This window comes from Phyllobates terribilis, unplaced genomic scaffold (genome assembly GCF_046119375.1).
Source record: "Phyllobates terribilis strain yellow unplaced genomic scaffold, ASM4611937v1 Scaffold_5__5_contigs__length_657084704, whole genome shotgun sequence".
In the NCBI taxonomy this organism is placed as follows: domain Eukaryota; kingdom Metazoa; phylum Chordata; class Amphibia; order Anura; family Dendrobatidae; genus Phyllobates; species Phyllobates terribilis.
Window position 1 is genome coordinate 595327015 of NW_027362765.1, and position 27791 is coordinate 595354805.

The 27791-nt window shown below is 44.6% G+C and overlaps 1 protein-coding gene across 3 annotated transcripts in view; it reads left to right on the forward strand.

Annotated features, from left to right (window-relative positions):
* The window catches only part of RASGEF1A (RasGEF domain family member 1A), a 743923-nt gene that overhangs the window by 559248 nt on the left and 156884 nt on the right, over positions 1-27791 (forward strand). The window contains exon 1 of one of the 3 annotated variants that reach the window (XM_073685997.1): positions 15361-15796. The exons of the other annotated variants lie outside the window; for them this stretch is intronic. The gene's annotated coding sequence lies outside the window, so the exon portion shown is untranslated. Of the gene's footprint in view, positions 1-15360; positions 15797-27791 lie in introns of those variants that run through there. 3 annotated transcript variants of the gene reach the window in all.

The following is a 27791-nucleotide window of genomic DNA, read 5'->3' on the forward strand; positions in this document are numbered from 1 at the left end:
TGTATTTCATGACTATGAAAATTGTACATTCACACTGAAGCCATCAAAACTATGAATTAACACATGTGGAATTATATACTTAACAAAAAAAGTGTGAAACAACTAAAAATGTGTCTTATATTCTAGGTTCTTCAAAGTAGCCACCTTTTGCTTTGATGACTGCTTTGCACACTCTTGGCATTCTCTTGATGAGCTTCAAGAGGTAGTCACCGGAAATGGTCTTCCAACAATCTTGAAGGAGTTCCCAGAGATGCTTAGCACTTGTTGGCCCTTTTGCCTTCACTCTGCGGTCCAGCTCACCCCAAACCATCTCGATTGGGTTCAGGTCTGGTGACTGTGGAGGCCAGGTCATCTGGCGTAGCACCCCATCACTCTCCTTCTTGGTCAAATAGCCCTTACACAGCCTGGAGGTGTGTTTGGGGTCATTGTTCTGTTGAAAAATAAATGATGGTCCAACTAAACGCAAACCGGATGGAATAGCATGCCGCTGCAAGATGCTGTGGTAGCCATGCTGGTTCAGTATGCCTTCAATTTTGAATAAATCCCCAACAGTGTCACCAGCAAAGCACCCCCACACCATCACACCTCCTCCTCCATGCTTCACGGTGGGAACCAGGCATGTAGAGTCCATCCGTTCACCTTTTCTGCATCGCACAAAGACATGGTGGTTGGAAACAAAGATCTCAAATTTGGACTCATCAGACCAAAGCACAGATTTCCACTGGTCTAATGTCCATTCCTTGTGTTCTTTAGCCCAAACAAGTCTCTTCTGTTTGTTGCCTGTCCTTAGCAGTGGTTTCCTAGCAGCTATTTTACCATGAAGGCCTGCTGCACAAAATCTCCTCTTAACAGTTGTTGTAGAGATGTGTCTGCTGCTAGAACTCTGTGTGGCATTGACCTGGTCTCTAATCTGAGCTGCTGTTAACCTGCGATTTCTGAGGCTGGTGACTTGGATAAACTTATCCTCAGAAGCAGAGGTGACTCTTGGTCTTCCTTTCCTGGGGCGGTCCTCATGTGAGCCAGTTTCTTTGTAGCGCTTGATGGTTTTTGCAACTGCACTTGGGAACACTTTCAAAGTTTGCCCAATTTTTCAGACTGACTGACCTTCATTTCTTAAAGTAATGATGGCCACTCGTTTTTCTTTACTTAGCTGCTTTTTTCTTGCCATAATATAAATTCTAACAGTCTATTCAGTAGGACTATCAGCTGTGTATCCACCTGCCTTCTGCACAACACAACTGATTGTCCCAACCCCATTTATAAGGCAAGAAATCCCACTTATTAAACTTGACAGAGCACACCTGTGAAGTGAAAACCATTTCCGGTGACTACCTCTTGAAGCTCATCAAGAGAATGCCAAGAGTGTGCAAAGCAGTCATCAAAGCAAAAGGTGGCTACTTTGAAGAACCTAGAATATAAGACATATTTTCAGTTGTTTCACACTTTTTTGTTAAGTATATAATTCCACATGTGTTAATTCATAGTTTTGATGCCTTCAGTGTGAATGTACAATTTTCAAAGTCATGAAAATACGGAAAAATCTTTAAATGAGGTGTGTCCAAACTTTTGGTCTGTACTGTATATATATATATATATATATATATATATATATATATATACATATATATATATATATATATATATATACATGTAAATGAGATCACCCATAAGGCATCTTTTTTCCTGAATTGAACAAGCTTGAGGTTTCTAGCCCTGTTGGAGCCCAAAATGGATATATTATATATATCTTATATTTCAAATGTGGTCTTACAAGGGAATTATCGAGGGGTAGTGTTACATTGGGTTCATAAGTTTTTAATCTCTCTTTTTATATACCCTAAAATCATATTTGCTTTTGCAGCTGCTGCTTGACATTGGATATGGCTGCTTAGTTTACTTGTAACCAGAATACCCAAGTCCTTCCTTTGTTCTGTTTTCTCTAGTTTTAGCCATGCTTGTGAACCCTCCCATAATGTCCAGAAGGCTGAATAAAAGAAGAGACTTCCCAGAAGTGTTGACTTTTCTCCAGGGCAATTCCTCTCAAAACCTCCTTTCTAGTAGTGGGCAAATACACATTTAGCAAGCATAGAGGGGTGTGAATGGGCCTGATCATAAGGGATTTTGGTGGGTACATGGAAAAAAAATCTTTCTGGACTGCTATTCTAAAAATTTGGAGAATATGGTTTTAGTCTATTTGATGTTTGATGATTTGCAGTCTGGGTACATCATTTTTCATTTATGATTACACTTATGGCCAGCTTCAAGCAATTTTACATAAAAAAAATTCTAAATATTTATTATTTTGGTTAGAGCCGGTTTTAAGCAAGGCAAAACCTTAAATGCACAAAACCTCTTAAAAATAATATTCCAAGTGGTGCAAAGTACATACATTCCACATATCTTCACAATATCATTAAAACTAAATGGAATAAAAATCATGATGACACAAATGTCAGATAAAAAGAATAAGCAAATGCATGGGGTCATTGGGTAAGCAACTAGTAATCATCTAACCCATGAAATTAGTACTAATGCAACTGCTAATATCTCACTTCTTAAAGAACCGACTCCCCTAATTGTGGCCATCAGAGAGACCATCCTCTGACTGAAGGCAGATTAGTGTAGCATCGGCATCTCTGCACCCTGCCAGGCAGAGACGCCGTCCCCCTTACCGCCGCGGTCCTGCTCCAGCGTCTTCCGGCCTCCCTGCAGCTGCTGCTGGTGCACGCAGCTTCCCCGGCTCTGTGCTTAGGGCGCACGCGCGCGCTCCCTCCCGCTTAAAGGGGCCGCGTGCGCAGTCCTAAAAAGTCCCCGGCCAATCACCGGAGGGCTTGCCCTATAAGAGGCACCTCCTCCAATATGGAGGTGCCCGTGCAAGGTTGTTGCTTTGTGATTCTTACTTTGCTTCAGCCCCCAGGTCCTCTGCGAGTCAGTCCTGTTTGCCAGTCTGATCTTCTGCTCGGTCCGCTAGCCTGTCTTCTCTTCAGCCCGACAGTCTGTCTACAGTCCAGTCTGCCAGTCTGTCTATGGGCTCTGCCCGCCTGCTTACCTGGAAGCACCTGCCTGTTACCTGCCAGCCCGCTTACCTGGAAGCACCAGCCAGCTATCTGTTGTGCCGCCAGCTTGCCTACCCGGAACACTCGCCTGACTATCTGCCTAATCAGCCTGCTTGTCTACCCGGACCACCCGTCAGCCTGCCAGCCAAAGCTCATCCACTGTACCAGTCAGTTCCTGCCTTCTGACCCGTGGGAGTCACCTGCTCTCATACAAGGTCGGTCCCAGAGTGGCACCTGGTCCCTCTGCTCGGTTCCTCCCTGGTTCACGGAGTCGACTGAGCCGCCGTGCAACCTTGGTAGGACCGAGTTGATACTTAGTCATGCCCCTCTGGCCCCTCCTTGCACCGCAGCACAGAGGTTCCATTCCACCACCGGGACCAGAACAATTAGTGATAAAATGGTCCTTACTTCCTGTATCACGCCCCGTAGAGAGTACAGTAACCGCCTGTCTTCTTCTACAGTGCGGAGCTGGTATAGTTTGAGCTCTCAAATAATACCACAAAGTGTCATCCTTTACATGACCTGTTAAGGCCAATACGGTTTCTTAGCTGATACCTTTTTTCTCAATCCAATGTAACCAGAGATCCCCCTGATCACTTCCCTGAAATAAAACTCCACCACAAGTTATCTGTTGGAAATATTTTGGCCACAGCGGCCGTTTATTAACAAACAACAAATAACAATAACATAAATATATATATATATGAATAAACGGAGGGAGAGTTCTTGGAGCTAATAGATCTGGCTTTAAATAACTCAAAATTAAAACCGCCATTTTACCCTCAGCCGTTCAGCACCAGCTCGAGGGCACCAAAACTTCCACATTCCGTGAAAGCCCAACCAACAAATTGCTCCCGAGGTAAAACCCTGTCCAGAGCCCATAACCGACTGCCAGATCACCCCCACTCAATTTAAACCAACTCCAAGAACCCCCCCCCCCGCCACCACGAACAGCCCTGAAACCTTAGGCTCGTGAGTGCCCCAAAGCCACCAGCGCCCTTTCAATTCCTTCCTGTATTGAAAGGGCCCAAATATCCATACCTATATCATTGAGATGCACCCCGTCCTTCCTCCACAAATTTCCAACCCCTGCTTCCAACTCCAAATGCCTAATACTTATGCCCTCGTTCCTTACCACGAAGCCAGACACTGCCCTATTCAATTTTATTCGTGCCCTGTTTATGCCTTTTTCCGATCGAACCGCCCGCCATTTTTTCCTGGGCACTATATCCGACCAGACAGTCAAAATCCCCGGAAACGAGGTCCACAATCTCAATAGATCAAAACGAATATCCCTAATCAACTCCCTCACTGGACGTGCCCCAAAATCATTTCCTCCCAAATGCACCACTAAAATATCCGGTGTTCGATCTAACCTTGCCGCTTTATGAGATTCCGAAAGAAAACGCCCCCATACAATGCCCCTAAAACCGAGCCACCTTATGACCGCCTGTGCCCTTGGAAAACCTAATTGCCTACCATCCCTCATTACGTCGGCGCGCAGTGCCCCCCAAAGCACATATGAGTGTCCAATGATCCAGACTAACGAGGGAACATCACCTAAAAGAATAATAAACAAGCAGGTTAGCAACTCTTCCACATCTAGCAAAGTTTTTGCGGCGATTAACTGCGAACATATGACAAATAACGGTCCGAACACCATCTTCCGATCCGTTTTATCGTCTCACCCCCTAAACCGCGTCTATCAGCCTCCGACGCTGCACCGATCCTAAAGGAATGCGAACCTTAAATCTCGGGACTGAGACCCAACTCCTGCACCCCCTTTTTTAAGACCGCTGTAAACTGAAAAAGGGAAAGAAATGACCCGTCGCAATGCCGTAATAGTGGGCCCGATCTATTTGACCACAATTGCCAGTAGGCCTCCAAGCACCTTCTAGGGCACATTAGAGCCCCTTCCACTCTACCTAACACGACACGCTTCCCTTTCCCAAACTGATCCGTTTTAGACCCTCTGATCCAAAAATCGATCCCCCAGGCCCAGCAGCTCACGTCTTCGGCTAATAGACCTCCCTCTCTATTCCTACTAGGGGCTACCAACTCACCCACTCTCATAGCCCCAAAAAAGGCTAGAGCAAATGTCAACTTAAACAATGCCGCCTCGAAATTAGAACAACAAATGGTTTCCAAAACCAGACCCAACCTTTCCAATATGCTAAACGTGACTGGCCTACGCTTATCCAAACTCTTGTTTCCTCTTTGAAAACCCCAGAGAGCCTGCCTGACCAAAAAGGATTTTGTAACGTCAGTCAAACCCTGTAACTTGAAATCAAAAGCCAGCCCGGCTATAAATTTACTCACTCTGGATGCTGACCACCCTGAATCCGCTGCTTTACCAACAAAAAACAATATCGCCAACATCCTATCCCTGTCACTCTCTAGTGCCCCCCACTGTGATACCCAACTTTGCCATATGTTCCACGATGCCTCATAAGCAGCCCAGGTTGAACTCGCCACCGACTCTTGGATCAATCTTCCGGCTCGTCCAAAACCAGCTGCCACAACTGCGAAGGGCATTCCACTCCTGCGACTTCTGCCTCTGGTGCCAATGAACGGAAACGCTCCCACTGGAAACGAGACAAAGCATCCGCTATAGAGTTTTTGACACCTGGCACATGTACAGCCGAAATCCATGCATTAAGCTCCAAGCAGCGGAGCACCAATTCCCTGACCAACTTGATGACTGGAGGAGACGAGGCCGATAGGATATTAATCACTTCCACCACGCCCATATTGTCGCAATGGAACCTGACTCTCCGATTCGAAAAAGACTCGCCCCAAATCCAGACCGTGACTACAATTGGGAACAGTTCCAAAAGAACCAGATTTTTTGTGAAACCCCTCTCTTTCCAGGAATTGGGCCATTTGCCTACGCTCCACTTTCCCCTACAGAAAACTCCATATCCTGCTCCGCCAGCCGCGTCGGTATAAATCTCGCAATCAAAGCTGTTCAGGAAATCCTGCTGAATCAGCGACCTGCCATTGTACGTGTCCAAAAATTGCTTCCACACCAACAAGTCCTCTCTATGCTCTCTATTCAAACGAATAAAGTGATGCAATGCCGGCACTCCCGCCGTTGCCCTTGACAACCTACAACAAAATATTCTACCCATAGGCATGATCCTACAGGCAAAGTTCCGTCTCCCCAGCAGTGATTGAAGCTCCTTCAAAGTCGTCTTACGCAATTTTACCATTCTCACAACCTCCTGTCTAAGTAACAGCAACTTTTCTTCGGGCAGTCGACACTCCATAAGTTCCGAATCAATCAAAATGCCTAAAAAAGTCAATACCGTACAAGGACCTTCGGTCTTTTCTTTTGCCAGAGGAACCCCGAAACGTTCCGCAACCCACACCATGGCTGCTAACAAATTATTACAAACCAATGAATCAGGTGGGCCTATGAACAAAAAATCGTCCAGGTAGTGGATAACAGACTGGACACCTGCAATATCCCTGACAGCCCATTCGAGAAAAGTACTGAACGTTTCAAATAATGAACAAGAAATAGAGCAGCCCATGGGCAAGCACCTATCCAAGTAGTAACCATTGTTCCAAAAACAACCCAACATTGAAATGCTGTCCGGGTGAACCGGAAGGAGCCGAAAAGCTGACTCAACATCCGTTTTTGCTAACAGTGACCCATGCCCGTACCTGCGAACCCAAGCCACAGCCGCATCAAATTAAGTATATTCCACAGAACATAATTCTGGGGCTATACCATCGTTGACTGAACAACCTTTTGGGTACGACAGGTGCTGAATCAGACGAAATTTGTTCGGCTCCTTCTTAGGCACAACCCCCAACGGAGAAATGATCACGCCTTCCACTGGTAAACTATCAAAAGGCCCCGCCATGCGACCCAATTCAACTTCTTTTGCCAACTTAACACTAACAACCTCTGGATGCAACAAAGCAGACCTAAGATTCTTAACCGAAAAGGGGACTGTATGCTCAGGAGGCGGGATCCTGAAACCTTCTAAAAACCCATCCCTAATAATTCCGGCCTTCGCTTGATCAGGGTATCTATTTAGAAAGGGGGCCATCCTTGGAAGATTCACCGGAGTCGCCCCATTGACCTGAACCCACCGACGATCGTCCCTTTCCTTTTTTGAAACATTTTGCCGCCCCGTGGGAGCTCCCGTTACAATGGGAGCAAACGTGCTTGAACTTACAGCCATTCCCAAATTTACACTGGCCGTCATTAAACTGCCAGCACGTTCCTGACTTATCTTTTCCTCCCTGTGCTCCCTGGCTGCCTCCGCCCGTTCTTTATGAGTAACTCCCGCTCCCCCCGCTCCCGTGAAAGGACTCCCCGTATCTAGCGGGAGTCATTACTTTTAACCAAAGCCCAATGTCTTTTTGGTCCCACCTGATTTCCGGCCGTACCGCCTTCCTCTGTCTGAATTGCTCATCATACCTAAGCCATGTTTGTCCCCCGTAAGTCCGATGCGCTTCCCCAATCGCATCTAAGTATCAGAATAAACCAGAGCAATTCTCAGGAAACTTCTCCCCAATGACCCCGGCCAATATAGCAAAAGCTTGAAGCCAATTCGCAAAAGTCTGAGGAATCAGAGGAATCCTCCTCCTCCTCCTTCTTCCTATCATCCTTCTTCCCCTTGTCTAAATTAAACTTCTCCAGGGGAAGAAGGGAGAAAATTTCCACGTATTCATCACGCCAAATTTTCTCCTTCACTTCTTTCTTTAAGTGTGCCCCCAGCGGCCCCTCGAAGCACACGTACACCTCCCCTCTTGCCCTGTCATCAAGCTTCACGGTATCACCCTTATCCTTCTCCGTCTGTACCGAGACTGAAACCCCAGTCGCTACTCCCTCGGCGCCCGCGGCTGATCCTACCTCTACCCCAGTAGGTTGCGGCGACAAACCTTGCCCTGGTAACAAGGCATCCACGGGGGATCCTCTTGACCCACCCGCTGCCGTGCTCTCCATTCTCATCAAAACCTGTGACATGCTATATAATATATCTCTAATTCCGGATACCCCTGCCCCATCGGGACCGGCTAAAACCCCCCCCCCCCTCGATGATACCTCCCGATCACTACCTTCATCACGCAAAACTGCCCCCGCGGGCCCCAAACACACTGTACGATCATACTCACGCCGCTGCGCAGGTGCTGTGTCCCCGCCAGCCGGAAATCCTGAATCCAGATGCTTGCTCCTTCCATCATGGTCGCTACTGTAGTCGGATCCATTGGTGTCCATTCGCTCCTCCAGGCCCGCGCCCCTGGCCTCCTCGTCACCAGGGGGGACCTGAACGGATACAGCTGGCCGTTGTCGTCTCGGCGACCGTATTCCACCATACCGCCTTGGAATCCTGGATGTCGCTCCGATCCTCCTCCGACTCCCGGACCCAGACCCATGGGCCTGGTCCGTGCTTCCCGAACTGGCGCTGCCAGGCAGCTCGATGCTGCCCGCCGCTCCTTCCCTTCCAAGTTGTCCACTTGAGCCACGCGGCAGTGGGTCCCCTGACTGCTGCCTGCCCGTGTGTGCTTGCCTCCCCGTCTTCCTCGTGTTTGTCCCAGCAGGCACCCCGACAGGAGCATCGCCAGTGGTGCCTGCCGTCCTCCGCACTGTTCCCTCGATGGTTCCGGTTCTTCTCCAGTCCTACTGGGCTCTGAAGCTGCCGGCAGGCGCGATGCGCGTCGCAGGTGCGCAGCGCGCCGCAGGTGCGCAGCGCGGCACAGGTGCGCCACGCGCCGCAGCCGCGCCACACGTTGCAGATGCGCCGCACACGCGCCCCCCAGCTACGGCCTGAACTCCCATGTCTCGTGATGCTTCTTCCGTCGGCTGTGTATCTGGTGCGTCCTTCGCCTCTTGTGTAGGCCGCACTCCGCGCTGAGCGGCGGCAACAGACCGGCTGGATGGATTCCTGCCGGGGCGAGAGCGTCGGACAGGAACCACCCTATCTTGCTCTCCCCCCGTAGGGTCCCCGCCTGTTCCGCGTGGGTACATCGGGTGACAGTCTCTCCGGGGGCCATGGCCTCCTCCTCCTGCTCCTTCTCACCGATACAGGCTGCGATTCTGCGTCCGCGCCTGTTCCCAGCAAGTCAGATAGAAGGGCCTCCAGCCATCCCTCTCTCCGTGATCATGCTGCCACTTGAAGCTGGCCCACCAGGGATTGAATGGACGCCATTGCAGGTAACTCTCTCCGTTGTTCCTAAGGGAATGGCGGTTTTCCCGCACTTTTTCTTATAAATACCCCCCTTCTTCACTACCCGCCCCCCTGCTTCCCATTACCCAATCCCCAACTTGCTCCATTGAAACTACCAGACCTGGGAGGGGAATGAAACCTCCAGGCCAACCCCGGTCATGGGTGGCTTCCCCCTAGCTCTGCTGTCTCCAGCCCCCTCCTTTCTATTTGTAGCAATTATGTCATATACAGTAGTATTATATGCATTGTATACAGTGCTGCCTATATAATCCAGCACGCTCACTCTACTCTCTTCCTCAGCCCTTTAGATCTCTACATTGAAAATGATCTAAATGATGAGCAGCTGTAGTGTGGGCAATTCTGCAATCTTTGTACTGCGCTGTGACTTTCTAATGTTATATCTCACCTGAGCAATGTAGCCACAGACTTCTGATACCATTTGTATTCTCAATTTCCTTTTTTATACAGGAGGCAAAAATGCCTGCTCCTGTAGTAGTGCTTCACACCCTTAATGGATATCCTTTATGTCTGGCCAGGGACAGTGGGACAAGGCTGGAAAGCACAAGTTTCATGAAATCAGAAATGAGTCCATTTGTACAGCGACCCCACCTATGAGCAAATGTTGCTGCCAAGAATACATAAAAAAGTAATAAAGCGAGGTGTAACTTAGTTTCCTCTTCCTGTCAGTGACACAGAATAATGACAAAGGACATATGTCTCCATTTCTATTGTCAGTCATGGAGATATTTCATTGGATGTATGTATTCTAACTAGGCATTCTAGTGAGTGGTATAATCTTCATTGATATATGAGGTGTATACAATATTACATAGTGTAGAATTGGGCAAAGGCACTCCGATAGGGTTCCCCCTGTAGGTACAGCAATATAGACAGGATCTGGCACTTTATTTGATGCAAAGATAGTGATATTCATTCCTGCCGTACATCTAAAGTGTAATATGGGGTTTCAGTCCCGTTTCCACCGCTATATATAAGGAATCATGGTGGATGGCGGGTCTGAAAGTGACACAAACATGTATGCAAATGGTTAAATGTGTAAAGTAGGTAGGCGTAGGCCAGACGTGATCTAGTAGGTGAGGTGTGAATAATCACTGTACAAATGGTAACCTATAAATATATAGTCGCCACAAAATGGAAAGCCACGAAAGTGGTGTAATTGCAACTAATAGATATGAGTGTGGAAAACTAGGCAAATGTAAAATGTAATGCTACATGTAATAGTTCCAGAGGTGCTCCCTCAGCAGTGACGGTGCTCGCACTTCATATCTATAATATATCAGGGATGTCTCCTTCTGTCCGAAGCCTCTATGGACTGAGCACGCGCAATGAGTCTGCACAGTCTGGCCGCAGACAGAAAGACACATCCACATCCCAGACAGAGATGAGGAGTGTGGCGCCGGAGATCGCAGTATGCGTAGGCACTGAACGCCTACCGCAATGTCCTGCCCATAAACACATACTGTCCTGTTTGGGCCTGTCATCTCTATAGAGGCTGGGGAATGAGTGTGGCGCCTGAATCAGTGCCTGTGCATAGCATGATATCCGGCACCATTTTAGTGAAGACAAATTTGCACGGTGTCTTCAACAAAATGGCGTAGACAGCGCGGTATCCGCTTGCACTTACTGCAGTGCTATTTTGTTGAATACACTCTGCATATTTATCTTCAATAAAACGGCGCCAGATATCTTACTATGTGCAGGCGCTGATTCCGGCGCCATTTTAATAAAATAACGCATGCGAAGAGCAGCAGGGGAGTGGTGGAAAGGTAAGTAGGAGTGTTTTTGTTTTTTTTATTGATGGATGGGAGAGCATATAGCAGGATGTGGGACCAGCATGGGGGAGCATATAACCGGATGGAGGGGAGCATATACCAGGATGGGGGACCAGGATGGGAGAGCATGGACCAGGATGGGGGGGAGCATATATCATGATGGGGGGAAGCATATACCAGGAGGGGGGGAAGCATATACCAGGATGGGGGTGCAAAAACCAGGATGGAGGAGCGTATACCAGGATGGAGGAGCGTATACCAGGATGGGGGAACATTTTCCAAGATGGGGCAGCATTTTTTGCAGGATAAGGGCACAAATACCAGGATGGGCGAGCGTATATCAGGATAGGAGACCAGGATTGGTGTGCATATACAAGGATGGGGGATCAGCAAGGGGGAGCATGTACCAGGATGGAGGAGCGTATACCAGGATGGGAGAGCATTTTCCAGGATGGGGATCAGTATAGGGGCACAAATACCAGGATGGGGGAGCATATACCAGGATGGAGGAGCGTATACTAGGATGGGGGAGCATATACCAGGATGGGGAGAGCATATACCAGGGTTGGGGAGCATTTCCCCGGATAGGGGACCAGGATTGGGGAGCATATACCAGGATTGGGGACTAGGATGGGGGAGCATAGTATATACCAGGATGGAGGCGCATATACCAGGATGGGGGAGCATATTCCAGGATGGGGTTCAGGATGGGGTCACAAATACCAGGATGGGGGAGTGTATACCAGGATGGGGGAGGGAATACCAGGATGGGGGAGAATTTTCCAGGATGGGGTTCAGGATGGGGGCACATATACCAGGATGGGGGAGCATTTTCCAGGATTGGGTTCAGGATGGGGGCAAAAATACCAGGATGGGGGCACAAATACCAGGATGGGGGCACAAATACCAGGATGGAGGAAGTGTATACTAGGATGGGGGAAGCATATAACAGGATGGGGCAAAGCATATAACTGAATGGGGGGGAAGCATATAACAGAATGGGGGGAAGCATATACCAAGATGGAGGAAACATACCAAGATGGGGGATGAGTATACCAGGATTGGGTGACCAGGATGGGGGCGCAAATACCAGGATGGGGGAGCATATACCAGGATAGGGGACTAGGATGGGGGAGCATACACCAGGATAGGGGACCAGGATTGGAGAGCATATACCAGGATGGGGGACCAGAATTGGGGAGCATATACCAGGATAGGAGACCAGGATTGGGGAGCATATACCATGATGGGGTAGCATATAGCAGGATAGGGGACCAAATACGAGTAAAAATTATCGCCACCCAGGTGTAGAACGGGTTCAATAGCTAGTCTCTTATACTTACATTATCCTCTCCAGGATACAATCAGGGTGTCTGATGAAGATCTAGTGTCATAGACCAAAACGTCATGTTTTACACTTTAGATTGTAAGGCATGAATAAATATCACTATCTTTTCATCTAATTGAGTGCCAGATCCTTTCTATATTGCTAAAATATGATATATATTCACTACATTCTGGATATAAGTACATCTATATCTAATTTTGGTGTAACGCCTACATTTGGAACCCCAAAAGTTATGACCTTGTGCAAATATATATGCAAGTACTAAAAAGGGCACTAAGCTAATGACCTGAGTAAGTGGGTGACCAGTTGCTAGAAACAAACAGTTTGACAACCCTATTTACAATTCCTATGCAGAATGAGTGACAGCGGGTGCAGTTGTGCCTGAGCCCTGAACAGATGAAGGTGACACAGGTCTCTCTGACCATATACAAAAAGCACAGGTGCATCACTGTTAGGGATTTATAACCTGAGTATCTGCCCTAATAGCACATTACAGGGTTACTCTAATAATCCAAATGAAAATGTGCCATATTTTGGTTCATTTTAGCACAAATTGGAGCATGTAGTTTTAGACCTTTTTATTACGTGTCTATGTTTACAGCTTAGTTATAAGAGGGCTTAACAAAGGAGCTCGGCTTAAATATCACAACATGCTCCAACTTACTCAAGAAAGTAAGCCATGCAATAGGTGCTGTACAGTCAGAGAAAAGTGCTAAGGAGGATGTGTCAGTGTTATTATCCAGCATGAACCAGGGTAACATAGTAACATAGTTTTTAAGGTTGAAGGAAGGCTAAGTCCATCTAGTACAACCCATAGCCTAACATGTTGATCCAGAGGAAGGCAAAAAAGAACCATGTGGCAAACACTAAGCTCCACATTGGGGAAAAATATTCCTTCCTGACTCCATACGACAATCAGACTAGTTCCCTGGATCAACGCCCTATCAAGGAATCTAGTATATATATCCTGTAATATTATACTTTTCAAGAAAAGCATCCATGCCCTTCTTAAATTTTAGTAGTGAATCACTCATTACAACATCATGCGGCAGAGAGTTCCATAGTCTCACTGCTCTTACAGTAAAGAATCTGCGTCTGATTATGATTAAACCTTCTTTCCTCCAGACGTAGAAGATGCCCCCTTGTCCCCGTCTCAGGCCTGAGAGTAAAGAGATCAGTAAAAAGGTCTTTGTACTGTCCCCTCATATACTTGTACATAGTAATAAGATCACCCCTAAGCCTTCATTTTTCCAAAGTAAATAACCCCAAGTGTAATAACCTGTCTTGGTATTGCAGACCCCCCAGTCCTCTAATAACCTTGGTCACTCTTCTCTGCACCCGCTCTAGTTCAGCTATGTCTTTCTTATACACCGGAGACCAGAACTGTACACAGTATTCTAAGTGTGATCGCACTAATGACTTGTATAGAGGTAAAATTATGTTCTCCTCATGAGCATCTATGCCTCTTTTAATGCATCCCATTATTTTATTTGCCTTTGCAGCAGCTGCCTGACACTGGCCGCTAAACGTGAGCTTGTCTTCCACAAATACACCCAGGTCTTTTTCAGTTACAGTTTTGCCCAGTGTTTTACAATTAAGCATATAATTATACATTTTATTTCCTCTACCCAAGTGCATTACCTTACATTTATCCCCATTAAAGCTCATTTGCCATTTATCAGCCCAAGCTTCCAGTTTACATAGATCCTCCTCTAATATAAAATTGTCCTCCTCTATATTGATTACCCCGCAGAGTTTAGTGTCATCTGCAAATATTGAAATACTACTCTGCATGCCCCCTACAAGGTCATTAATAAATATGTTAAAAAGAAGGGGGCCCAATACTGACCCCTGTGGTACCCCACTGTTAACTGAGACCCAGTCTGAGTGTGTTCCATTAATAACCACCCTTTGTTTCCTATCACTGAGCCAATTCTTAACCCACTTACATATATTTTCCCCTATCCCCATTGTTCTCATTTTATGTATCAACCTTTTGTGTGGAACTGTATCAAAAGCTTTTGAAAAGTCCATATACACAACATCCACTGCTTTTCCTTAGTCCAGTCCAGAACTTACCTCTTCATAAAAGCTTATCAGATTAGTCTGACAGGAGCGGTCCCTTGTAAACCCATGTTGATATTGGGTCATGAGGTTATTCTTCTTCAGATACTCTATTATAGCATCTCTTAGGAAACCCTCCAGGATTTTGCCCACAGTAGAGGTTAAGCTTACCGGCCTATAATTTCCAAGTTCAGTTTTTGTCCCCTTTTTGAATATTGGCACCACATTTGCTATACGCCAGTCCTGTGGTACAGACCCTGTTATTATGACGATAGGGTGATAAAATGGTCTTATTTTAAGGCTCTCTATAAGCACTATTTGATAGTATTGGTAAATTTTCCCCATTGTACTATTCGGCTAACAGAGGCCAATGAATGTCATGTCTGGATTCTTTGTAGTTTCACATGAGCGTCTACTGGCCTAGATGACTGAGCCGATCATTGGCATATACTGCATTGTGCTACCAGTATTTGATGCACACGTAGTGGTTGGACAATGTTGTGCTGTATTCCTCGCCATGTCGGCGAAAATTGTGTGGCAAAAAAGCATGCATTTTCCCACTACTTCCTGCAGTAATTAAGTAAACCGTGGCAATTACTCACATTACAGCATGCCATTGCTCATAAAAGCCTGCATTACCTATCCCAATGTTCTAAATGCAATGTACTGAATACATTAAATAATTTGCACAAATTTAGAGTCTAGAAATAATTATTTTCCATTATTAAGGTGCCTGAATTAAAGGCACCATTTTATATACCCATTTGTGTCCTAAATTAGATATATGCTTTCACATATTCTGGAGTATGCCGTGCCGGTAACACACAGGCATCTGCGGTGCGCGGTGTAACAAGCTGATGGGCAGTAGGTGTCCTCTCATGTTGCCATAGTAAGAGTTTTGTGCCGTGAGCTGGGGATGGCCGCACGCTGCATTCTGCCCCTTAACACTGAATAAGCAGCTCTCATTTTACAGAAATAAATTGCTCTCTGCCACACAAGGGAAACTTGAGCTTTTGTTAATGCTGTGCGGTGTGAATAAGGATTAAGAAGGAGGAGGTCTGGAGAGAAGAAGGTAGAAACATTCCAGTCTCCCAAATGCAAGGTTTAGAAAGGACTTCTCTCCTCCAGCAAAGTCAATTTTGGAAACAGAAGCTCACGACAACCATTGCTGGGTTATCTGAGCCTCACGCCGAAGCCGCTGCTTCATCATCGCATCCCTGAGGCCATTTTCATCACTCAAAATCCTAAAGTTTATCAGCAGGTGGATAACAATGGCAGTGCAGGACCTAAGCGGATGAGAATACGGAACAGAAAGGGCAATGTCTGGATGAAGATTTCCTGCCGTAGAAGGTAGAGCATTCTGCTAGATTGCAGCTTTTTGCTTTTTATGCCTGGGTTGTAGCGTACGTATAAACCATACGTTGCATGTGCAGATAGAAAGGGAAGGAAATCGCTCTAGGGACAGAATCATTAGGTGTGAGTGATGAGAATGCAGTCCATTGTGTCTGTGACAATGTGATAGTTTCCATACTGCACAGAAATGGGACATATATGTGGAATAATGTAGTGTGGTGACTGCAATCCATGGAGAGAAGAGAGAATAGGTAATAAAATGGTGCATTCAAACATCTGATGCAGATAAGTTCTAGCGTCGTTCCCTCTGATGGAAATTGTGACTGCTCCCTGTATATCCTACGTATGAAGAAGGTGGTGGGAATCAAGCAGGCACTACTGTAAGATAATTATGTGTGCCATAGCAGAACACTACTAGCCCGCCTACCTGACTTCTCTCTGTAGGATATATGGTAGCCAGCACTGTGCCCATACACAGCGAGATACCATTCCACAACTCAGAGGGGTCGCTTAAAACTGGGTCCTGGAAAGACATGGGCCCTAAGTGCAAGAGGAAGCACAAAGGAACCACTTTGCCCTGATCAGGGTATTTAGATACATGGCTAGAGAAGAGAACTGGATCTTTGCCCCAGGTTACTAAAAGCCTTGCTAGGACTGATGCAATCTGACAAATTCTGGACAATCTTAACAGAAATGTAACATGTTTGTGTAATGTCATATGATGATGAATATAGAACTGGACCAATAAGATCAAGTAAGAGGAAGTCTGGCTGCTTTTTATCACTAGCTTCCAATTGTACAATGTGAAAGATTATCTGTCCTATTCCATCACTTCCTATATATTAATGATGACTTTCAAATAATATGTGCTTAATAATATGTCAACATCTGCATGGAGTTTGTATTTTCTCTCCATGTTGGTAAGCCGCCACTCAATGTATTTTGTTTCCTCTCGTACTTTAACAACACTCATATGGCACCAGGGTGGCGCCCTGTGCTCTTCACAAATGAAAGCAGGTTCACACTGAGCACATGTGAAAGACGTGATAGAGTCTGGAGACACCGTGGAGAGCGTTCTGCTGCCAGCAACATCCTTCAGCATGACCGGTTTGGCGGTGGGTCAGTAATGGTGTGGGGTGGCATTTCTTTGGAGGGCCACACAGCCCTCCATGTGCTCGCCAGAGGTAGCCTGACTGCCATTAGGTACCGAGATGAGATCCTCAGACCCCTTGTGAGACCATATGCTGGTGCGGTTGGCCCTGGGTTCCTCCTAATGCAGGACAATGCCAGACCTCATGTGGCTGGAGTGTGTCAGCAGTTCCCGCAACATGAGGGCATTGAAGCTATGGACTGGCCCGCCCGTTCCCCAGACCAGAATCCGAATGAGCACATCTGGGACATCATGTCTCGCTCCATCCACCATTTGCACCACAGACTGTCAAGGAGTTGGCGGATGCTTTAGTCCAGGTCTGGGAGGAGATCCCATAGGAGACCATCCGCAACCTCATCAGGAGCATGCCCAGGCGTTGTAGGGAGGTCATACAGGCACGTGGAGGCCACACACAATACTGAGACTCATTTTGACTTGTTTTAAGGACATTACATCAAAAGTTGGATCAGCCTGTAGTGTGTTTTTCCACTTTAGTTTTGGTGGTGACTCCAAATCCAGGCCTCCATTGGTTAATAAATTTGATTTCCATTGATGATATGTGTGTGATTTTGTTGTCAGCACATTCAACTTTGTACAGAACAAAGTATTCAATGAGAATATTTCATTCATTCAGATCTAGGATGTGTTATTTGAGTGTTCCCTTTATTTTTTTGAGCAGTGTATATCTATATATAGGTATAGATACACACAGTGGGGGAAATAAGTATTTGATCCCTTGCTGCTTTTGTAAGTTTGCCCACTGACAAAGACATGAGCAGTCTACAATTTTAAGGGTAGGTTAATTTTAACCTTGGGAGATAGAATATCCAAAAAAAATCAAAAAATGTCACATTGTATAAATTAGATAAAAATTTTTTGCATTTTGCAATGATAAATAAGTATTTGATCCTCTACAAACCATTATGAGTTCTGGCTCCTACAGACCAGTTAGACGCTCCTAATCAACTTGTTACCTGCATTAAAGACAGCTGTCTTATATAGTCACCTGTATAAAAGACTCCTGTCCACAGACTCAATTAATCAGTCAGACTCTAACCTCTACAAAATGGGCAACACCAAAGAGCTTTCTAAGGATGTCAGGAACAAGATCATAGACCTGCACAAAGATGGAATGGGCTACAAAACCATAAGTAAGACGCTGGGTGAGAACGAGACAACTGTTGGTGCAATAGTAAGAAAATGGAAGAAATACAAAATGACTGTTAATCGACATTGATCTGGGGCACCATGCAAAATCTCACCTCGTGGGGTATCCTTGATCATGAGGAAGGTGAGAGATCAGCCTAAAACTACACGGGGGGAACTTGTTAATGATCTCAAGGCAGCTGGGACCACAGTCACCAAGAAAACCATTGGAAACACATTACATCTTAAAGGTTTAAAATCCTTCAGTGCCCGCAAGGTCCCCTGCTCAAGAAGGCACATGTGCAGGCCCATCTGAAGTTTGCCAATGAACACCTGGATGATTCTGTGAGTTATTGGGAAAAGGTGCTGTGGTCAGATGAGACAAAAATTTAGCTCTTTGGCATTCACTCAACTCGCCGTGTTTGGAGGAAGAAGAAGGATGAGTACAACCCTAAGAACATCGTCCCAACCATGAAGCATGGTGGGGGAAACATTATACTTTGGGGGTGTTTTTCTGCAAAGGGGACAAGACGACTGCACCGTACTGAAGGGAAGGTGGATGGGGCAATGTATCGCGAGATTTTGGTCAACAACCTCCTTCCCTCAGTAAGAGCATTGAAGATGGGTCGTGGCTGGGTCTTCCAGCAAGACAATGACCCAAAGCATACAGCCAAGGCAACAAAGGAGTGGCTCAAAAAGAAGCACAGTAAGGTCATGGAGTGGCCTAGCCAGTCTCCAGACCTTACTCTCATAGAAAACTTATGGATTGAGTTGAAGCTCCGAGTTGCCAAGCGACAGCCTCAGAAACTGAATGATTTAGAGATGATCTGCAAAGAGGAGTGGACCAAAACTCCTCCTGACATGTGCGCAAACCTCATCATCAACTACAAAAAACGTCTGACTTCTGTGCTTGCCATAAAGGGTTTTGCCACCAAGTATTAAGTGTTATTTGCCAGAGGGATCAAATACTTATATCTCACTGCAAAATGCAAAAAAAAAAAAATCTAATTTATAGAATGTGATTTTCTTGATTTTTTTGGGTATATTCTATCTCTCAATTTTAAAATTAATCTACACTTAAAATTATAGACTATTCATGTCTTTATCAGTGGGCAAACTTATAAAAACAGCAAAGGATCAGATAATTATTTCCCCCAGTGTATATACAAGTTCCAATACAGGGAATACAGAAAAAAAAAGAAAAGCAAATAAAAATTGACAAGGAAGAGAAAGATGACAACAAGCTTACACTCTAATTCCACTGATACTGAACACTATGTGTTAACACAAATATACTGGAGAGGCCAAAAACATACAAATATGTTGGACGGCAAATGTTTTATTGTAGCAAAGGAAATCTTATACCTTGGACATTGCAATTCACATATAAAAGGATTATGTACAAAATGCCAAGTCATTTTATTACCAGTGTTTTGCCTTGTCTGTAATCCACGCAGCTGTGCCCCTCCCAGCTATACCACTGGTTTTCCTCCTCTCACCATATTTGAGGCTTTGGTACCATAGAAAGATAAGCTTTGAATTTTCCTGTTGTTAAGTCACATTTGAAAGCCTGAAATGCTCCACTGATCCCGAAGAAGTCTGCATTTAAAGGGACAGACAGCTGACAGCAGCACAAGTGGCGTTGCAGCTTCTGGACTTCACGATTGGATTTAGCATATTTGTGGCCCATGGGGATGTAACATGTGTCTTTTTATTGATTGAAATGGATACAACAATATTGAACACACTTTAAAATGAGCCACTGTGAGGAATCCTGCTGTTCAGTTTAGTATGTGATTTATAGCTACTGTGAATATAATAGCACAAGCTGGTAGATATTATTTCTTACACTAGCACCTTGGACAGGAATAGGTTTTATATAGTCACCCAGATTTATTATGTCACTTATCAGCCATGTGCTATTCATTGTTGCTGTCAATTTCTTCAGAAACTACTGTGGTATCACAAGTGTTTTGTCCGTTTCATTATTTTTTTCTGTCCTAATTAAATTGGTTCATATGTTTGATAAAATGAGAAAATCACATTTGATGATAGATTTAATAATCTTATTTGGAACGGCATATAACTTTGTGCAATGAGCTGTGCAAACAGTTTTCCAGACGAGTAAATGTGCTAAAAGGGCTCTTTGATTAGAAACAATACTAAAATTGATACTCATCTTACCAATCCCCTGCAAGTTGCATACCAGGTTCATGTTATTGGTGCGTCAATAATGGGACCTGAAAGTGTAGACAAGCTGTGGATCCAGACTTCAGACTTAGGCCACGGCCGCACTATCAGTATTTGGTCAGTATTTGGTCAGTATTTTTTCTCAGGAGTGGCAGCCAAAACCAGGTGAGGAACAATCAGAGAAAAGGTGTAATAGAAACAAGTCACCAATTCTGCATTTATCACCCACTCCTGAGAAAAAATACTGACCGAATACTGATAGTGGGGCTGAGGCCTAACAAACAGGCAATCCCTTAATGTGGTGCGGCTGCCTAACAGCCACGAGACATGCAGCTGCGGCGATGCAAACATATTTGGCGAGCAAGCAGAATTTACTCGGTTAGGAATCGAACGTGCTGGGATACCACCTTCACTAATGGTGAGTCCTACCGATAGACTCCCTTTAAGGCATATTTGGACAGGCAATTTCACAATTATCAGGCAGTCTAAACAGTCCATGAATCAACAAACGAACAATCAAAATACTCATTCTTCAAGTGATATCATTTTTAAAGGGAACCTGTCAGAAACTTTTACCCCCACAAACCATTGGTTTGACTGTGTATCCCTCTAAAAGATAAGACAGTCAATCCCTTTATGACCCCAAAGCACAACTCCAGCAGCGAGAAATCGCTTTTTTAATTTTTGTCTAGAAGCACATTGGAACTTGATAATGCACTTCTGGCTTCTCAGCCTCATGTTGTATTTCCTTCCTTGCAGCAGCCTCCGCTGGCTATTTGAAAGTTCATTTCCTGTGGTCTAGCCACTGACCCGTCAATCAGCCAGTAGAGCATGCTGTTAGAAATACAACGCAAGGCTGAGAAGCTAGAAGTGCATGAAACTAAATGTCAGTTGCATAACGACTGTGATCAGCATGTTTAAATGCATCCCTAGTATATAGGTTGGCTTTCTTGGTATATGGTACCTGTCCCAGCTCCAGCATCTGGCCTTGCTCCTTCCTTCTGGGATAGAAAGTGCCTTTATACTCTGATAACATGGTAAGCATTAGTGATGAGCAAACCCAAACATTAAAGTTCGAGGTCCATACCAGACACTTAGTGTCCGTGCATGGAACCCGAACAAGGACTTCTCACAGAAGTCCATATTACTATTCGGGTTCGGCAGCCCAAACAAAGCTTGTTGAAAGGCTGCAGTGCAGCCAATCAACAAGCTTTTCCGTGTGGGCACTTCCGGCTCCATCACAGCCATGCCTAGTATTGACATAGCTATGACTGGCCGGCACAATAAGCAAAAAAAATAAATATTAAAAGAAAGACTCTTGGACTCCCTCTATTTTTGATAATAAGCGCATGTGAAACAGACAGCTGCGGTCAGCGCTTGTCGCAGCAGCCGGATTCACATATTACTGTCATTGTGTCCCGGCTGCCGCGCTGAGTGGTCACATTACTGATGTCACTGCTCAGCACTGCATCCGGATGTAGCAGAGTCAGGGATCATTGTGGGACGTGGGATGGATTTACGGCAGACACCTTTGGATTATTTTATTTTTTAAAGGTATTAAAAAGGCAAAAGAAGGTCGGGGAGAGTTTTGTGCAATTAAGGACTGTGTGTATTTATTACTTTTGACTATGGGGTTAATAATGGGGGTGTCTTTTAGACACCTCTCCATTACTAACCCCTGGGCTTGATGTCAGCGGACATTACAGAGCTGACATCAACACCAAAACCATTAATCCGCTTGCCAACACACCAGGGCAAGGGGGAAGAGCCGAGGTTAATCGCCAGAATCTAATGGATGCACCATTTCTGCTGAAGTACCTGAGGGCTGGTGCTATTAGTCTGGGAGGGGGCCAATATTCTTGGCCCCTTCCACACCTATTAATATCAACACGCAGCTGGCTGCTTAGCCTTTGCTGGTTATTATAAGTAGCCGGGATCCCACAATTTTTTTGGGGTGGTCCCCGTTTTTTAATAATCAGTAAAGGTTATGCAGACAGCTGTGACCTGATATTAATAGCCTAGGAAACTCCATGTTTATTTCCCCCTTCCCAGAATAATAACACCAGCCCCCAGCTGTCTGCTTTCCCTTAGCTGGGTATTAAAAATAAGAGGGACACCATGCAATTTTTTTCTTTTATTTCTTTATTTATTAGCTAAATACATCTACAGTAGACTACACACGCACTGCACTAATTATATATCTCACTGACATATTTCTTACTATGTACAGGCACGGGCTGTTGAATACTCTCATCAGCATCGCCTGCTCTTGCTGCTATCAGTGAGACCAGGCATACAATGATGCATCAGCCAACACCTGTAACCTTTTCACCGCCGGTCACAGCCACTGGCTCACATGCTGTCATCTGTGGTCCACAATACCCAGCAGCTGTGACCAGCGGTGACTTCAGTAAGGTTGCCGACAGTCAGAGCCGGTGTTTCCCATGCTGTCACACAGATGACAGCATGGGAACTGCCGGATGTTCGGGACACTCATTCACTTGAATGGGGTTCAGGCTCGGGTACCGTTCTCGTACCCGGACCAAACTTTTTTTATAAAGTTCGGCTGAACCCAACGGACCCAAACATCAACGGCTCCGCTCATCCTTAGTAAGCATCTCTGCAGTCATCAACTAGGGCATCCTTAATGTCGGCTCAGGCAGCCATCAGTTGCTTGAATTGCAATGAATTATAGCAAATTGCTAACACATGCTTTTGCCTCATCTTCTTCTAGAGTCTGCTTCAGTCAGGTGGCTAATTGTCCTTCTTCCAACTCCTGCCTGTTTTCTAGCATCCAACAACAACTTCTTAGCTCAGTCCAGTGAATATTGTTGCTATTGCTCAGTCATCTCTGATGTGTCAAGCAATTACAAGTTACAAACCCATCTCTGCTAGTAAGCTCTGCAGAGTAAAGCTACAAGTTATTACCTTATTGCATATACAAACTAAACTACACAAAAAGAAAATGAGCTCAATAGTGCAGAGGACTCTTACTCACTAATGTTCAGACAATAAAGAGAGTAAATTTTGTATAAAGGAATAGCACATCAACAATAGGCACAAAAGAAATGTTTTTTTTAATGCTTTTCATTTTCTACCCTAATATCCAAAAAAAAGTTATTACACTGCACAGTGAAGTATAGCAGCGTTTTGGGTAATGTACTCTTTGTCAGGCTATGAATAGGGTAAGGCTTACAGGTTTACTATAACAGAGAGGAGTCAGAAGACCGCAGTGTCTGATTTCACGTAGTCCTGCACTGATTAGAAGCACTTCACCATCATATAAAATGGTGCAGGTTTCTGCTAGCATTGCAAGGATTAATCTGTTCAGTTGAGAGCTCCTGGAGCTTTCCAGCGTTGATGGTCTCAGCTGTTCAGTGTTGGCTACTCTCCTCTACTGTATATACTCGCCTTTGGCAATCAGTGATTGCCAGTGTTAGTTTTATGCTGCCTGGTCCCGGAGTCAGAGGTGTTGGTTGTTTGAAGAGGCATTTGGAGTGTTGGTCTAAAAACTGTTTCGGTGATTAGACTGTGTGCATATCCTCGTCCTGTCTTATTTGGTTTTTCTATACTATTCTTCACATTGTTTCACTCTGTTTGTCAGTGCATATTTGTATGATTGGAATTTTCATTTGTCCCTGTATGTCTTCCCTTTTTTGTCTGGTTTGTGTATTCTTATACACTACAACTCCCCACTTCCCTTGGTGGGGGAGGGAACAAATAAGGGCTGACTTACGAGCTCAGAAAGGTTCGTGGCCCCGGCGTCTTCACCATTAGAAGTTATCTGGGGATCAGGGATAGCTAGGGAGCCCCTAGCTTTAGTGATAGGGAAGGAGCCCCTAGCCCGGGATATTTGACAATAAACTGTGACATTATGTGTGGAATTTCTTTCTTGGATGAAAAAATAGAAAAAATCCACTTGTACCATATGAATATATGAAATCACTGAGCTGTGTAGGAAATTAGTATTGCCCATAGGCAAAGAAACCCAGCGGCACAAAATACAGTGGATGAAGAGGAATACAAATAGCACACTAATTCTGGTTAGTTGTGCAGATACCAGGAACAACTCTATTGTAGAGTGTATCATGTATTTATTATACTTGCTTATATAGTGCTATCATATTCAGCAGCACTTTACAAACATCATCATCACAGCCCTCACAATCTAAATTCCTTATCAGTATGATCTTTGGAGTGTGGGAGGAAACCCTCTCAAGCACAGGGAGAACATACAAACTCTTGCAGATTTTGCCCTTGGTGGGATTTGAACCTAGGACCTCAGTGCTGCAAGGCTACAGTGCTAACCACTAAGCCACCATGCTACTACAGTGGGCAAAAAAAGTATTTAGTCAGAAACCAGCCTTCGACAGCTCTTTGGTCTTCACCATAATGGAGTTTGGAGTGTGACTGTTTGAGGTTGCGGACAGGTGTCTTTTATACTGATAACAAGTTCAAACAGGTGCCAGTACTACAGGTAATGAGTAGAGGACAGAAGAGCCTCTTAAAGAAGAAGTTACAGGTCTGTGAGAGCCAGAAATCTTGCTTGTTTGTAATTGACCAAATACTTAATTTCCACCAAAATTTGAAAGCAAATTTCTTACCAAATCAGACAATGTGATTTTCAGGATTTGTTTTCTCATTTTTTCTCTCATAGTTGAGGTCTACCTATGATGTCAATTACAGGCCTCTCTCATCTTTTTAAGTGGGAGAACTTGCACAATTGGTGGCTGACTAAATATTTTTTTCCCCACTGTATATATAATCTTGAAGAAGTAATCATTCCAAACTTCTTATTACCCTTGATGGTGATTGTCTGATCCAAAACATTAGTGGTGGAAGGTGGATAATGATGCATGAATGAAGTGGCAAATGTATTTTGATTACAGGGATCTTTAAATTCTTTTTCATCATTTTTTTTTCATAAGAAAAACAGGTCATGAATGTAATGACGGAAGACTAGGATGTTTTTGCTTAAAGGGTTATTGGAATAATTAAAGTATTGTTCAAAATAGCCCATGTGAAGGTATGCATATGATGGCGCAAAATGGCTGTCCATCACAGCCACGGGTTTGCATGAAAAGTTGTGAATTAATTTCAAATTTGTTATTGTTGAGGATGAATGTATTGCTTTGAAACAAAAATAATGTTGTGCAGTGGGCATTTTGACCTCAAGAAACAGAAAATGATTAACAGCTTGTAAACCTTGTAGGTGGTGTATGTTAGAATATAACGTATTTATATACACTTTGAGAACAATATCATCTGTCAGAATATCCAAGTCCAGTTCAAGAAGTCTAAGGAATAAAGTATCTCCTTGTAGAGAGTGTCACGTTGGCATAAGAAGACCAAACCAAATCAGTTTTCCTGCTTTGCACTGAGGAGGGGCAAGCACCCTAAACATGTTTCTGCAAATGCAGTTTTTGGGTTGGTTTCTTATCCTAATATTTGTGGCAAGACTCTTAAAAAGGGTTGATACTTGCTTTTAGGATTGCTGCAACCAATAGGTAGCAATGGAGCTCCTGTCTTCTTTCTCATTTAAAGAGGCTATTTGCATGTTTACATTTATAGATGAGCATTGCATGGCTTATAAATTGTAGCACCAGCATCCCTGCCCACTCCCCTTCTCCCTCAGCAGGGACACCGACTTACTCACCGCTGCGGCCCCCCTCCCGCACTTCCTTCTTCTACCTCCTCCGGCTGCTGCCTGAGGTCTGCGCACAACTCAATGATCCCCGCACACTGTGCTTAGGGCGCGCGCGCTCCTTGATCTACAGCTTAAAGAATACACCTCTCCAGATGAACCCCAAACAGAGTACTCAGGCCATGGATTCCAAAGGTGCAGCAATTTCAATACGTATGCCACTGGATACACAGTACTTATGTGGACTGGTTATGTAACTTTCTGTGGGAGTTCATTCCTTTAGGTTGTGCATGACTTTTCAGCTTGCATGTGCGCACTTCCCTCAAACTCCTGCTGTTACATCGCTGGCTCCTCAACATCTGCTACATTTTCCAGGACATTTTTGGGGGGAACATCTACACATTTGCCGACTCCTGCCCAATTAGATGGAGATCCTAAAGGATGCCAGAGCTCTGTGGACCAATGCATCGTACAATTTGAACTTTGTCCTCATCAATTTTTTTTAGGAATAGTCAAAAGTGGAATATATTTTTTTGTTGTTGTTGTTGTCTGGAGATATCTTGACTTGTGCCGCACCATTATGGTAATGAGAAGATTCATGTTGCATTCTCTACTTCTTTCCTGTCAGCCTTCCACATAGTGTTTGATGACCCAGTCCACTCAGCCATTGACTATCATCTAGCTTAGACAAGGGACTAATTCTGTGGGATATTTTATTATCCAGTTATAAACTTTGCTGTCAAAATTAACCTGGAATAGTGATGCTCTCCTGGCTAACTTCTACTCTGGTCTATTCAGTCGGATCAAGAAAAAAAATTTCGGGAGAGATTTGGCATCTTCCCTTGATGAACTTATTTTGCTTGACACTGGAATGGATTTACATTTTAAAGAGCGGTCAAGGGAGAAACTTAAGATTCTCAGGTCCTGCACAGTACAGCACCTTCAAACCTCCCCGTGCCTCCCCCCAAGAGGCACCCATGCAACAGGCTGGAAGAAATCATTGTTGGCTGTAAGATCCTATCACCTGAAGGATATATTGTGAGAATTAAACAGGTAGGCTTCAAGTCTTAGGCGAAAGAGGAGGGATCAACTTGGGGTTAACACTATCCTCCACTAAAGACAAACTCAGTGTACCTTTATCTATTAACTTTAATTCATCTGAGTTAATTGGATAAGTCTTCTTTGATTCCAGAGCAGCAGAAAGTTTTATTGACTTCTCACTAGCCAGAAGACCGAAAATTATTTTTGGTTTTCCTGCGGATGCCTCTAAAACTTATCTCTGTAAATGGTTCTGCAATTCCTTGTGGTTGTATCCAGTTGTGGATTGAGAAGGTGACGTGTCAGGTTGGAGCACTATATGTTGAAGACATTTCTTTTGGGAATTTCATGGCTAAGGCTTCATGCTCCAGCTATTGATTGACTAGATCACTCAGTGGGGATCATCTTGTTTTCAAAATTGCCTCCAAGCTCTACCTCAATCACCTTCACAGAAACTCTTCTACCATTTCCTGCAACTTGCCTGCTCCTTATCAGGATTTTGTAGATGTCTTTTCCAAACAGAAGGCCAAAACTCTGTCTCCATTTTGGATTAATAGTGGTTCCATCTTCACCAATTTAGACCTGTGTGGACTTTATAACCTGATCGGCTTTAAAGAGGTAGACAAATGAAAGACCGCATTCAATACCCTTAATGGTCATTATGAATGTCGTCTAGTCATGCCTTTCAGATTATGCAATACTCTGTCTGTAGTCCAGCATTTTGCTAATGAAATGTTTTGTGATGTGCTGTACTAGTATGTCTTAGTTTATCTTGATGACATCCTAATCTTCTTCAGAGACCTGGACACACTTAGTCTCCATGT